The sequence below is a fragment of the Apodemus sylvaticus genome, chromosome 14, assembly GCF_947179515.1.
Source record: "Apodemus sylvaticus chromosome 14, mApoSyl1.1, whole genome shotgun sequence".
NCBI lineage: Eukaryota > Metazoa > Chordata > Mammalia > Rodentia > Muridae > Apodemus > Apodemus sylvaticus.
Genome location: NC_067485.1, coordinates 34478904 through 34493181, shown reverse-complemented (window position 1 = coordinate 34493181; position 14278 = coordinate 34478904). Strand labels below are relative to the sequence as shown.

Below are 14278 nucleotides of genomic sequence, written 5' to 3'. Positions count from 1 at the left end.
ATGAACCCCGACAATGTCTGTGTACTGAAGACTAAGAACATGGAGTATACCACAGTTAACTTTTAAAAGGACAGTTTAACTTCTTTTAAAGGGCATAATAATAACAATAATGATAATAATCATGATGATAATAATAATAATAATAATAATAATAATAATAACTGTAGTATCCATGAAGAATGTAAGTTTATTAAATGACCCAGTGAAGACATCAAAATGCTAATGTGTATATAACCTGACTTCTATGAGGTTACTGAGATGTAATTCCACATATTCCAGTTTTACAAAATGATTTTTTTAAAAAAGGAAACAGGCATATTCTTAGGTAGGTTTCTATCTGTGATACAGATGATAACTAAAAACAATCTGGTTAGACAGCAGTTTATTTGCCTCATACATACCAATCACAGTCCATCATAGAGGGAAGTGAGGCCAGGAACTCAAAAGCACAGAGGAGTGCTGTGTATGAATCATGGCTTATTTAGCCTGCTTTCTATTGAAGCAGGCTCGAAAGCCCACTGGTCACAGTGGGCTAGACTCACCTACATTAATCATCTACAATACTCATTAAGCAAGTAAATAGCACTACAGACTTGTCTATAACCAATCTGGTTAAGGCATATTCTCAATCTGGGTTCCTTTTCTCAGATAACTGTAGTTTGTGTCAAGTTGACAAAAAACTACCCAGAACCATGTGATTCCTAGGTTTATTTCTTAAATAATTTTTATGCATGATGAGTAAATGAATCTCATTTTAAAGACAATGAGGTTGAAAACCTTACAACTGGTACATCTATTGTAGTGTGAATTATCTTAATCTTCATATGGGAAAACCTCTTAATAAGGTAAGGCCATTGGTTTTCATTATTTCCTGGCCACTGAGTATCCCTTGGACAGAAGTTATGGCACACCACCTATGTGTATACAGCAGTCAGAAGTTGGTCAACTGCTCATTAAGGACTCTACCTACTATGTCCATATCATCTTCAGGTGTATGTAGAAGTTAGGAAGTATCTAAGAAATTAAAATGAAAATTTGTATATTTCATTTGAACTCTTGTAAAAAGAGTAAAATTGAGGTCATTTTATTCCTCCCTCTCTCTCTGTCTCTGTCTGTCTCTGTCTGTCTGTCTCTCTCTCTCTCTCTCTCTCTCTGTGTGTGTGTGTGTGTGTGTGTTGTATGTGTGTGTGTTGTATATATACATGTATGGGTGTAGACACCATGCAAAGGGCTAAGGAGGATGTTATTTGTCTTCGTCTAGGTTATCCACCATATTTCTGAGATTGAATACACTTGAAACTCACATTATGAAGAAGACTGACTGACTGGCTAGCAAGTTCTTCAAATCTGCTGATCATTATTCCCCATTATGGTCATGTCAAGCTTTTACAGAGGTGCAGGAGATTGGAACACAGGTCCTCTTGCTTGCACAGCAGGTGCTCTTACAAACCGAGCCATTTTCCCAGTGTTTTACTCTATTTTATTGTGATGGGGTCTCCATACACAGCTCTGGCTAACCTAGATTACTATATGTAGATCAGGCTAGCCTTTAATTCACTGAAACCCACCTGCCCCTACCTCCAAATTATAAGCATGCACCAACATGCCCAGTCTATTTTATCCTTTTTAAATAATACTTTATAGAGATACATAAAATGAGCTATAAAATAGTTTATAGAGATACTATAAAACTTGCCAGTTTAAAGTTTACAATTTAATGGTTTTCATAATTCATAGCATTATGCAATCGCCATTACCATCTCACTTCAGAACAGTTTTATCACTCCCCAAACACTCTGCAGCTATCGGCAGTCATTCCCCAGCTCCCAGCTCCCACTTGCACCTGGACAGCCACTGATCAGTCATGTTTTTCCTTTATATAGTTACCTACTGTAAACATTTCTTAAGAATGAAATCACACAATACATGGGCTTTTAAACTAGCTTTCCTCTCTTACTGTTGTCATCACACTTAGATATAGTTGCCTAGGTGTACAGATGCTGGGGCATGTAGCTAACACCATGTTTCATGTTACATAGAACAGTTGATGTAATTTTCCAAAGTTGCCTTGCTCCTTCACAGTCTCACTCACTGATGAAGGTAAGGGTTCTGATTTCTCCTTATTCTACCCAACAATTCTTGCAGTCTTTGGTTAGTCATGCTTACGGTTTAAAAAGCTCCCTCACTGTTGTTTTGACATGCATTTTTGGGGATGAGGATATTTTCATGTACTTAAGGACCATTGTTGTATAGTAAATCCTTTGCCCATTTTTGTTTGCTTTGCTTTTTATTGTTATTTTATTTATCTACATTAAAAAAGTTGCCCTCTTCCTGGTCGCCCGTGCCCACGTTTTTCACCCCATTCCCCTCTGCCTCTAGGAGGGTGCTCCCCCACTCACCCACCCATTTTTTAAGCTGGGCTCTTCCTCAGTTCCTCACTGAGCTGTACTGACCTCTTCTACATTCGGATATAAGTCCTCTGCTAGATACATAACTTGAAATCTCTTCACATCAGGAGTGTTATCCTCTCAAAATTTCAAACAATGGCTTATGAACAGAAATGTCTAATTTATCTGTTTTTCTTTCTTATATATGCTTTGTGTTATAGTTAGGAATAATATACAGAAACTAAGAAAATGCATGTATACTTATGTCCATTTAGCTCAGTGACTGTAGCACAAAAACAATGTTGAAACATGTAAAACAGTGAATGTGGCTGTGTCCTATAAAAATTTATTCCATAATGGGAAGCTGCAAATGGTGTATTCTGTGTTTGTCCCTTACATTTTTTCCATGATCATTTTAAATTAATTTCGTATATAATTAGGGGTCCAAATTCATTATTTGCAGATGGAGATCCAATTGTCTCAGCACCATATTTTGAAAAGGCTATTATATCTCTGCTGAATGGTCTGGACAGAGACGGTTTTGTTCTTCAGAAAAGCTTCAGTCTTTTGTTGATAGGCACATACACTGAAACGGCCTCAGGACAAAGGTGTCAACAGCTGTATTAAAACAACAACAATGCTATATATAAGTCCTCTGTGTGGGGCATACATCATTCTAAGCAGGTGAATGAACACGTGACTCAGATAGAATAGGTATACATTTAATCCAAAACAGAAAGGGAAAACAACTGCAGAGTGTCATGGTAAATGTAACAGAGAACACACACGTGTGTTCTATTTTCAGTGAACCAAGTGTGTCTGCAGACTTTGGAGTACAGGAAGGAAACTGCTCTACTTGACATAAGCAATGGACTCCATTCAGAGGATAGACTATGGAAAAGTACCAACCACAGTTAGGCTGAAAGTAGCAAAGACAGCAGGAGATGATGGGTGGATGGCTGCCCGAAAGCAATTTAAAAATATTTCTTTACAACTCTTACATAACTTTATGAAAATGAATGCATGTTTGGTAGTCAAAATTTTATAGAACCAAATTGTTTTATTAAAAATTAATTATTTAAAAATACTTTTTAACATAAAGGAATAAATTAAATGTCTACACCAGTCAAAACAGTACTTTATAGCTTCAACTTTCAAAAGTTAAAAGTATGATTTGCAAAACACTGGAGGTCTGGAGAGTTACAGTCCATGGGCCAAACCTGGCCAGCTTCCCACTATGAAATACAGTTTTATAGTACACAGCCACATTCACTCTCTTACATGTTTTCCATAGTTGTTTTCATGCTATAATCACTGGGTTGAATGAACTTGTTTGAGAGAATGTAATTCTCACAAAGCTGAGAATATTATCTTGTCCACTACGGAAATAGCTTTCTGACATCTGAATTAAAACTATAGTTGCATTTAATAGCCAAGGGAAGTCCTGATGTTCCAGAACTTATAATTTGATCATACCCCCCAAAACAGACTATCAATCAGAAGTGCACTTAATCTGCTTTACCTACTACACATACTAGTGCAGCAAACAGTTTCCACTGGAGATTCTAGGGCTGCCTGTGAGCTGCCTGGGCTAGGGACAGAGGATGTGGGTTCAATCCTATCAATGAAAATTTAAGCTCAGCTTCTACTGAATGGCTGTATTTTTGTTTCACTCTAAAGTAAATATATACCTATTCTAAATATTGGAGTAGAGTCACTAAAAAGCTGTATTTTTCAAAAGCATGGTGACATGTCAAGCAGCATCTTCTTCACATGAAAAAATTAAAGAGCAATCAGATTGGTATGAAAGAACACACATAGGGAAAAACCCAACTTTACCAAAAGCCGTCCTAACTCCCTCTGCAGAACACCTGCTTCTGGATCTCACATTCCTCCAGATCTCTTCATGCTCCACTGGTAGCCACCAGCAGTCTACAATGCTGTTCTACCAGGCCTAGAACATTCCTAATTTAGGCCTAGGGCTTAGTGTGTATATGTGGGGAGGGGTGGGTTTTTTCCTTCTACCTATACCTAGGCATGTGACTAAGCCAGTTACCATCTCGATATTACACACATGACTCCAACATCCCCAGATTTCTTTGCTTACTTTTTCTGACAAATACTACCTTAATTAAACTGAATTCAAGACATTCTTCACAATTCTCTCTTTCCCTTTGTCCCTTCGTCCATATAAACAGCATCTATGTAAAACAAAACTTAGGACTAACCCACCTATTCCTTCCCTTCATAGCTCAGAGATAGATACAAGCCTTTGGACAACTTCAGCCTACACAACAATGGTCCCTTCATGGAAACTAACAAACTGGTTCCCTCCATATACTCCTCAGGCATCTTTCTCTCTCCTTTGTGGCTACTGTTCTCACATGGAGATTAGCCTGTTCTACCTAAAGCCGTTCCTCTGCCATCCCTACAATGAATGGAGACATCCACTCTATTGTACCCCTTCCTGTCACTAACATTCGGTCTCTTATACTTCTGAAGCAGTAGTTCTCAAACATCCTAATGCTGCAACACTTTAATACAGCCCCTCAGGAAGGTGATCCCCACCAAGAAAATTATTTTATTGCCACTTCATAACTTTAATTTTGCTACTGTTATAAATCATAATATAAATATCTTATATTCAGGATATATGATATATAACCACCAAACAGGTTGCAATCTACAGATTGAGAAACACTTCCCTAAAGGAAGCCATACTAATGTCCTCTGTATTTATCCATTTTATCATTTCTTCTTCCTTGAAATCTTTTATCTGTTAGCTTATTTATTACCTAGATGTTTATATGTAAGCTCCATTGCAATAGTCTTGTGTCTTATCTACAATAGCTCATATATGTACCTAGCATTTGAAGACAGTATTTAAATTAATGACAAACTTAAATATTAAATTACAAATATAAAAATAACACTACAAAAGGTAGAAGAAAAGAAAATCGAGCAAGTTCAATATGAAAGAAATTTCAGTGGAAGCAAGAAAGAACTATGTAAGATAAATGATGAATAAGGATCAACTTCTTTCAAGTTCCTAAATCAAAAGAAATCATATGGCATTGCAGACAGACATGTGTGTTGCTTGCTTCCTCAGAACCTTATAAAGCCATGGCTCCCTTGCATGATTCCCACTGGCTTACCTACAGGTACATCAGAGTCAGTGTGATCTCTGCCCTCTGCTCAGGCCTCCCTTCTTGTCTTTCTAGATCTCTTTCTTGATCTGGCTCTGAAAGCATGCACCCCACCAGCTCCAGGGCACTCTGCCTTGGAGAAGTCACTACACCAGAAACTTGACCTCCTTCAGCAAACTGGCCTGCAAGCATCCTTGCAGCTCTGGTGCATTTTCTTTTGTCTGACTGTTCAGATTACACAGAAGAGCATCTGTCACATAAAGAGTGCTAAGAAATCTCACTAGAATAATAAAAAGCTTTTAAGCTTGAAGTTTAGTACTTGACTCTAAATGCAATCATCATATACCATAGTAACAACAAACCACATATGTAGCAAATTCCACTTTCAAAGTTTCACTGGGGAGACGGCTGCATAGGGGAGGTGTGTGCTGTACAAGCAGAAGAACCTGAGTCCTAGCTCCAGCACAGTTGGCTGGTCCTGTGATATGGCGCTAGAGAGGTAGAGAGAGGGGATTCTTCAGGTCTGCTGAAGAAGTCCAGCAGAATCAGTGAGCTCCCATCAAAACATAAGGTGGAGAACAGCTGAGGATACCACCGTACACATATACACACATACAAATCTCAATGAATTATTTGGAATTTCCTGATTCCACATCATCTCAGAGAACATGATTTTTCTGTAAAAGAATTAAATTTAGTAAAACAAAGCCAAAAGACAAGAAAAATGCTATCTCTAACAAAGGTTGCAAAAGAAGCTCATAATGCCTTGTGTGGAAAATGCCTCAGACCACACAAGTAGTTACAATGTGCACTGTTTACAGCTCCTCTGTCAGAGCAGGTTATGAATCAATGAGAGCAATGATAAAACATTGAATTAGTTGTTCCTAGTGAGCACGAGTCACTAGGGCTAGCTAGCATTTACTTAGTAGCGGGGACCACATACAAATCTTTGCCAGGGCTGGTAGAATCAAGCAGGTATAATACGGCCTGGTTGAAGAAAATACAGAGTAGAAAAACAGGGCCCTACCTTCTGTGTCTGCATGTAGAAGAGTAAGAGGCAGGAAAAGGATGCTGCAGGTACTCACAGGTAAGAGGCTTACAAAGTGTGGCCATGGCACTCTGAGACTTAAAAAACAAATTCACAGAAAAGCTCCTGTAAGAGACAGGCACATGAGGAAATGGATATGAAGTATAAGCTCTTTTAAAGGTAATGGTGCTGTGTGGGGTGGGGGATGGGAACTTAGAATGAGTAGCAGGACAACCACGCTGGTCACATATGTTTCAGCAGTGGCTTTGTTTCAAAAGCAAGGAGTGCTTGGTTTACATATGTATAAGTACATGCTATTCTAAAACACTCTTTATATGTCTGAAGCTTTAGAAGAGCCTCTGTGGGGACAGCCATGGCTGTGGCTGAGCAGAAGACAATATCTCTCAGTTGAGCATGGCTGACTTCCTGTGCCTTGCTCTGGACCTACACTGGCCTTCTCCTAGTCCAGCTCAAGGCCTGCATCCACACACAACTTTATATATTTTATATATTTCCGTTATCCTGTTACAGTTATAGTTTTGTTTTTAAAAAATTAAACTTACAGGCTAAAAACATATGTTAATCAACCAGTTAAAAATTACAGCCAAAAAAAGAAATGAAATCTTTGTTAACCTTTATAAACTCAAAGGCAAATTAAGATGTCCATCAATTAAGAGTTTTAAGAGCTTCCATGGGGATTATACAGGACAAGGTTAGAAACCCTCCAAAGGCTGTTGGAGGCACTACCGTCCAATGCCTATGTCTCTCTGTCCCATTCACCATATTGTACAGTGCTTAGTAAATGAGACATTAACTTATATCTGTTCAACAAACTATGTTGTTTTTCACGAATTTACACTTTTGCTAATAAACACTTTAACAAGTAGAACCAAGAATCAAAGGTCATAGTGGGCTGTACTTCTATTATATTGCAAAGTTCATCTATTCAATGAGGGCTCACCTGCTCTGGAAGCCAACCTCATTGTGACCACATTCCAAATCTGTTGGCTCTTATTACTAACACAAGGAAGACCAGTGGTCTCATGGGCTGATGTTCAGTAATTTCCATTTCTAAAATGTTATTTGTTCTTGCCTATATCAGTGGCAATGCTTGAGTCATATGTGTGTGCTACTTTTGTACTCTCCAACAATCTTCAGTCCATTCCTTAAAATCTGTCCTGAATTACTTTTTCAAGTAAAACATATCCAGGCTTCAAATAATTTGTTGTAATTAAAATAAATATAAAACAAATACTAAACTAAAATGCTCTTTTGTGCAACAAATATAGAACTACATGCCTATAATCTCAATACTCAGGAGGCTAGGGCAAGAGGGGCAAGAGCTAGCCAGAACTACATACAAAGAAATCTTTTCATTTTCATTAAATCCTATATAAAACTTGAGAATTTCTTTCCACTGAAAATGCATGTCACACTTCTCAATAGCTTGACTGCTTCCTGAGAGCCACTGAAGGTGACAGGATCATTGACACAAGTGGCCTGAGTATCACTCGTGGCATTCCTTGCTTTGAAGCTCCAGCAGGAACTAAGTCCCCTGTAGAGTCTTGCTCTATAATGTGTCATAGCACATGACTGCATCATTACCTTACTTTTTAAAATTAACTATTAACATGTTTAATGATAACATCACTTTCCTATTTTTCACCTTGTACTATGACAAATAGTGTAAGAATATGGCTGTGTCTCACCATATTACTAGAGTCTATAGCAAGGAACCTTCCTCTCTCTTGAGTAGGAACAATCGAGTTTTATCATTTTACAAGGTACTTAAACAAAGCAAGCTCTAGAATGTACCTCCACCACCATCCATTGGTAAAAGTTACACTTACAAGCTCTCAACACTACCATGAATTCCACCCACCAAAATCTAAGTGTATTATTGGTCCTTCTGGCTGGCATACCCTGTCACCTACCCTAAACTTTTCCAGCCCAGCTTCTGAGCTACCCTTCCCTCAGCTACTCTTCCCTAAATAATCCATCCATCTTGGTTACCCTGAATTTTGGTTTACCCCTTACCCTCCTCTAGGTCTCCTGGTTCTCGTGCCCTCCCTTCTCCCATCTCTCCTTACTTCACACAGCCGAGCTCTGGGACATGCTCACTATGAACTCTCCCAGATGTGTCTGCCTCTGACTAGGGTCTCCCTTTTATCTATAATAAACTTTCTCCTCTACCATACCCAGGAGCAGTCATGTTCTTTTTTTTTTCTTTCTTTTCATTTACCTGGGGATTCTAAAGAACATATTTTCTGAAGACACAAAGCTTTGATTTGACACTGACAGGACAAGGAGACAAGGAACCTTGCCAAGAAGAGCAGTGTATAGAGAAGGGAAAGCAGGATCCCTTTGTAGGTTACACTTTGAAAGTCATCTGGACTTGTAAGAGCTTCAGAACAGAAGGAAAATGTTCAAGAAAACAGACGGCTACTCTTCTTTGATTTATGAAATCTGATGCAGGAAGTGGGTATAATAAAATTTTGTAAAATAAAAAATTGTATGAAGCTCCTATACCAACTCACTGGGTCCCGATGTCTACACCAATGTCCCTTAAGCTTGATTAAATACTGAATTAATAAAATAATGTCAGTTAGCTGAAAGATATTTTGTATAGAAAGCAGTTGAATATAAATGAAACCATACATATTATAGGCAAAGTTATTGTCTCTGATAGTGTTCATCTACATGTACCAACTCCAATTCCTAGCTTGTAGATACATTCTACAATATTACTTAGGTGAAAAATTATGTAACACAGGTAATTCAGAAAATACAACTCCTTCTGAGTTGCAGTCTTCCTGAGTTTTGTTTTGAGTTCTAATAAAGAATTATCTCCACAACAATGATGTGACAAACATGATGTAAACACACAAGAAAGTAATTGAGTATGAAGAGAAGAGCATTATTAATTATAAGTAACTGAAATCAACACAAGAAATATGTGGCCATAACTCCCCAATACTACCATTATAAGCACAGCAGTGATGACATTTAAATGGAGAAAGTTAAAAGGAAATGGCTGTGGAGGCCTGCTCCCAAATAGCAGAAGCTAGGGAAATGTAAAGCTATAAACATGCTGGAATCTGGACAGGTCTTAGATGTGTAGCAGGACATCAAGGCTCAAAGTTCCAGGCTTGATACTACCATCAAGGGCTGAAGCAGACCTTCCATTGAACAAAGGAAGAGAGCTGTGAGTGCATTGATTTATTTACTTATTAGTGAAATAGGAGTCTAGTGATACTGTCCAGGCAGCCTTGGACAAAGTGGGTGTCCTCTCCTAGAGGCTAGGTTTAGCATTAAAATCTTCAGAGCCAGTGACAATACAGGTGGAGTGAGGTAGAGGCAGGGATTCTATTGGATGTAGACTCATAATTTAATTTTCTTTTCCTTTTGCTCATGATGTTCTAAGACTTCATTCTTGCTAGGCAAGTACTCATCTTACTGAATGAAGCTCCTAGCACACAAGTCTTAAAATGTGAATATCAACGTTAAGAGCAACTATCAGTAAGATATATAATTAACAATTGATCTAGAAGAAATAAAAATAAGACAGTAGTCTGGTAAATGACTTAAAAGTTAGACTTGCTATGTAGACCACCTGGACTCAATCTCACAGAGATCTGCCAACTTCTGCCTTCTAGTTGAAAAATACACCACGATTGACTCAAAAACATGCTTTAAAACAGGACAAAATGAAGCGGGTGGAGAGAACACATTTCTCCAAGAATCAAAACAATTATTAGAAACAAAACATATGATCAACAAAGCACATGACTCTATAAAATATACCCAGCAGCCTTGCCACAAGAAAAGATGTCAAAGACTCCTGTGCTCTCTGACCCCCAGCCTCCTGGCAGCAGGTATGCAACCCAAAGCTTGAAAGTTTGCTGAGGAGGAACACAGACATGAAGCATGATGGGTCCTCACAGATAGAGAGACGGGCCACCCAACTCAGAGGCTTTGAGAAAGGGGGCAGAAATTTACCAGTCTTGAAACCTGCTGTGAAGAAGGTAGGCAAGTTAGAATTTGCACCTGGCTTCAAGTGCTCTCCTGGCATTTGAGAAATGGGCACATTTCCACATTCTAAATGGAACCACTTTGTTCTTCCAGGACTTCATAGTGCTCAGCCTGGTACAGTGGCATATTTATGACAGCATGAAAAATGATTCTTGAAAATGAGCAACTGCTTACAATTTCAAGTTTCAACATTTCTTTTACTTATAAGAACCCCATTTTCCTTCAAGATTTATTACAATGAGTTGAGAACTTAAAGCACAAACAATCTGTGATGATTCTTCATGACTGAGAAAATGACCTTCCCTGGAAGTTTACTAAGGTCAAATCAGAGTTTACAACCCTGAATCCCTAGTATAAGATACTCTTGGTTTTTCCATGATTAACTATTCAGGCAAGTGGCACTGTAATCTGACAAGTATACAATATACATGGTGCAAAAAACATGTGCGCGCGTGCGCGCGCGCGCACACACACACACACACACAGTGAAACTTGGCAAAGACAAACTGAAGAAACTTTTAGGTTACCATTAACAGGGACTCAGAATTTATCTTACATATTTTCAACCACTTATGTTATTTTTGTTCTATGAAGTCTAGACTTTTGTTGCAGAAAGGTAAGCACAGAAAATATATAAAGAAAGCTCCCTTACTAAGAATGAATGTGACACTGCATAACCAGAGCGGCTACTAAAAGCTCACTAGAAAGCTTCCATGTAGATGGAAGCCTGCACACATATGGGCACTGAGACAGAAAACAGAGTGCAGAAGTGATGCAGGGCTACCACAATCAAACTGATAAATCTGTGTTCCCCAAATTTGAATCTTGCTTCTAGTTTTTTCCCCATTTTTCCCCATTCATTGTTACTAATTTAATGGCCTATCGAACAATCACAGACAGTTTTACAAACCTATAAAGAGCAGGCCCAACCTGATACCCAAACATGTTTTTAGCTTTAAGAATAAGGGAAGAGGCAGTTTATACGAACGCACAAGGCAGCAGATCTTCAAAGGAGTTGCCCAGCACTCTTCATATCTCACAGTGGAATAGTACAGTAGAGCATCAGTTAGTGTCCAGATGATTTTGCTGTTTAAAGCTGTGCCCTCTGTGGTGGCATGGTCTGCTTAGTGCTCTGTTCACACAGCCAGGTCTGGCAGTGTTGGAAGCTCTGCTGGCGCTTAGCAGTTGAGCAGCACAGGAATTTAGAATTCACCAGAGAATGTTAGTAAGACAGAAAAAAAAATAATGCCCATTTGTGTTTTCTTTATCTGTCAAGGGAATCTAGCAAGCCAAGTTTACTGGAATTCTTTAAATCTTTCTTTTTCTACTTATATGCAGACACTTAAAATACACTCAAAACTGAAAATCCACAGAAAGTTGTAGTATCTTTGGTTGGGAATGAGATCTTTTTTCTTGTGTTACTTTACTTGCACTGTTATAGCTATATTGATTATGAACATTTGCAAAACTATCACTTGGTAGTTTTTAATAATTCTGTTTCCTTCTTGTTGTTTATTTGTTGGTTTTTGTTTGTTTTGTTTGAGACCTCAAAATTATTTATGTAGAGTGTACTGGTTTCAAACTTGTTTCAAGCAATCACCCTACATTATAAGTGCTGGGATACATGCCAGTGCAATCCTAGGCAAGCAAGAGTTATTTTTGTTCACTCAATTACCATGCATCATAAAGCTCCTAATGTCATGACACTGTTCTAAGCATCAAGGCACATCTAGAGGCAGAGAGCAGAAATTGTGGTCCTCTAGAGATAAATTCTCTAGGGCTTACACAATTTCCACCATTCAACCATACTGTAAGATGAAAATGAACACTACAAAGATAAGAATCATAGTAAAATTTGCAATAATGTGCAGCATCTAGAAAAATAAGGCAAGAAATAGAGCAGGGAATTTAGGGTTATCCTTAAAAGTCAAGTGAAAATGAACTACTCTAAAAAATTAAACATAATAATAGAACTGTATAAAACACAGAAATTGCAGTTGTAGCAGAAGCTACAGTCACTGTGAGCACTTAGCAACAGGTTGGCCACTGAGGCACGTGCTTCACAAACATTCTATCACTTCAGGACTACTATTATGTCCATTCTACATCTGTAAAAATTGATGCTTAAAGCAAGTAAGAAGCGTGCCTTTGCTCATCTTTGATATGTAGTAGAGTTGGAATTACCTTTAGGGGGTTAAAAAACAACAACAAAAAATCTGCCAATTCATACACTCCATACAGCATTCTTTCCATTAACATTTTTTACAACACACACACTACAATGAGCTAGACATAGGTAACTGGCTGCCTAGGTTTTCTGCAAGATTGGATATAAGAACTATGCAAGAAAAATAATAATCCAGGGGGAAAATACAGCACACAATAGAAGAAAGCTCTGAAGTAGTGCTTCACATTCTGCCCTTTGGAAAAACAAAGCTGAAAGTATTGGCCATAACAACAGACTAGTGAGCTCAAAGAGTTAAGTAAGGGGAACTTTACAAGGTCAGTGAACAGTCATAGTCATATAGTGAGTAGAGAGTCATAAGTTCTGAATGTTCTTATATTAGTATTCCTGGGACTAAGGATAGGAAAAGTTTAGCAAAGTTTACTTCACAAATTTGCATGGTCTAAGTCTAAGAGCATATGGGAGTTTAAGGATTCTATCAGTTACACTACAGTGTATCTTTAAAGAAGGCATTTGTAACTAAAGAGGCAAAGAAGAAGATGGAGCTGGATAACTAGAACTCAAGAGCTACAGAAATCCTGTGGGATTTAGGTAGTGTGAGGCAGAGTAAATGCAGTGGGTAAAAAGGCTGTGCAAGCTCCCACACAGAATGGACAGGCTGTTGAGGGGTCAGGCTAGAGAGAAAAATAGAGACCCAAGATTGCTCTGGGGTAAAGTGGGATGCCAGAGGTCACCAAAGAATAAAGGCTTTGTTTTTCTACACTTGTACTTTCACTCTTAAGTAAAGCTTTACCTTTAAATCAGAGTGAAAGGAAACTTACCACAAACAGGTAAGAACCTAGCAGACACACTTTGAGTGCCCTGACGCAATGTGGTATCACCTCCCTCCAGGTTTTTAAAACAGAACTGGACAGGAAGAATGGGAGACAAAGAGCAAAAGCACTGGCTTTAACTTAAAAAAAAAAAAAGAGGTTTGGATAGGTGCAGTGAGTAATGACTGCTCACCAAGTTCAGGACTTTGTCTCCCAGATGAGACCTTCACTATATAGTCAGCTACTACAGCTCTCCAGAAACTAGGAAGACTTATTTCAATAGGAAAAATCTCACTGAGGGAGTGAATTGATTTTCCAGACAATTAAGTTATAATATTGACATCTTTTGATGTTTCTATTTCTCAAATTCTCACTACTATAACATAACATGATGATTCTTGTTATGCCAAGGCTATGATGGTAAACATCAATAACGAACTTTGAGACAACAGAAAGATTCATGAGCATTCTCCCTTATCGAGTGTAGGCCAAGCTCCATGGTGAACAGTGCTTCCAGACCTAGTAGCTCCCTGTGCACTCTTGCCTGGCAAGGCTAAGTGTGCCCTGCAGCTAAGAGCTGTCACACAGCAACAGCATGCTCTGTCCAGGCCCAAAGCCTCTTAAGCAGGAGTAATGGTTAAACCTGCAGAAAATGCTTATGGATTAAATAAAGGATAAAAGAAAGCTCT

At 38.4% G+C, this 14278-nt stretch overlaps 1 protein-coding gene across 1 annotated transcript in view; it reads right to left on the bottom strand.

Annotated features, from left to right (window-relative positions):
- The window catches only part of Gmds (GDP-mannose 4,6-dehydratase), a 579810-nt gene that overhangs the window by 346517 nt on the left and 219015 nt on the right, over nucleotides 1–14278 (bottom strand). The window lies entirely within an intron of this gene.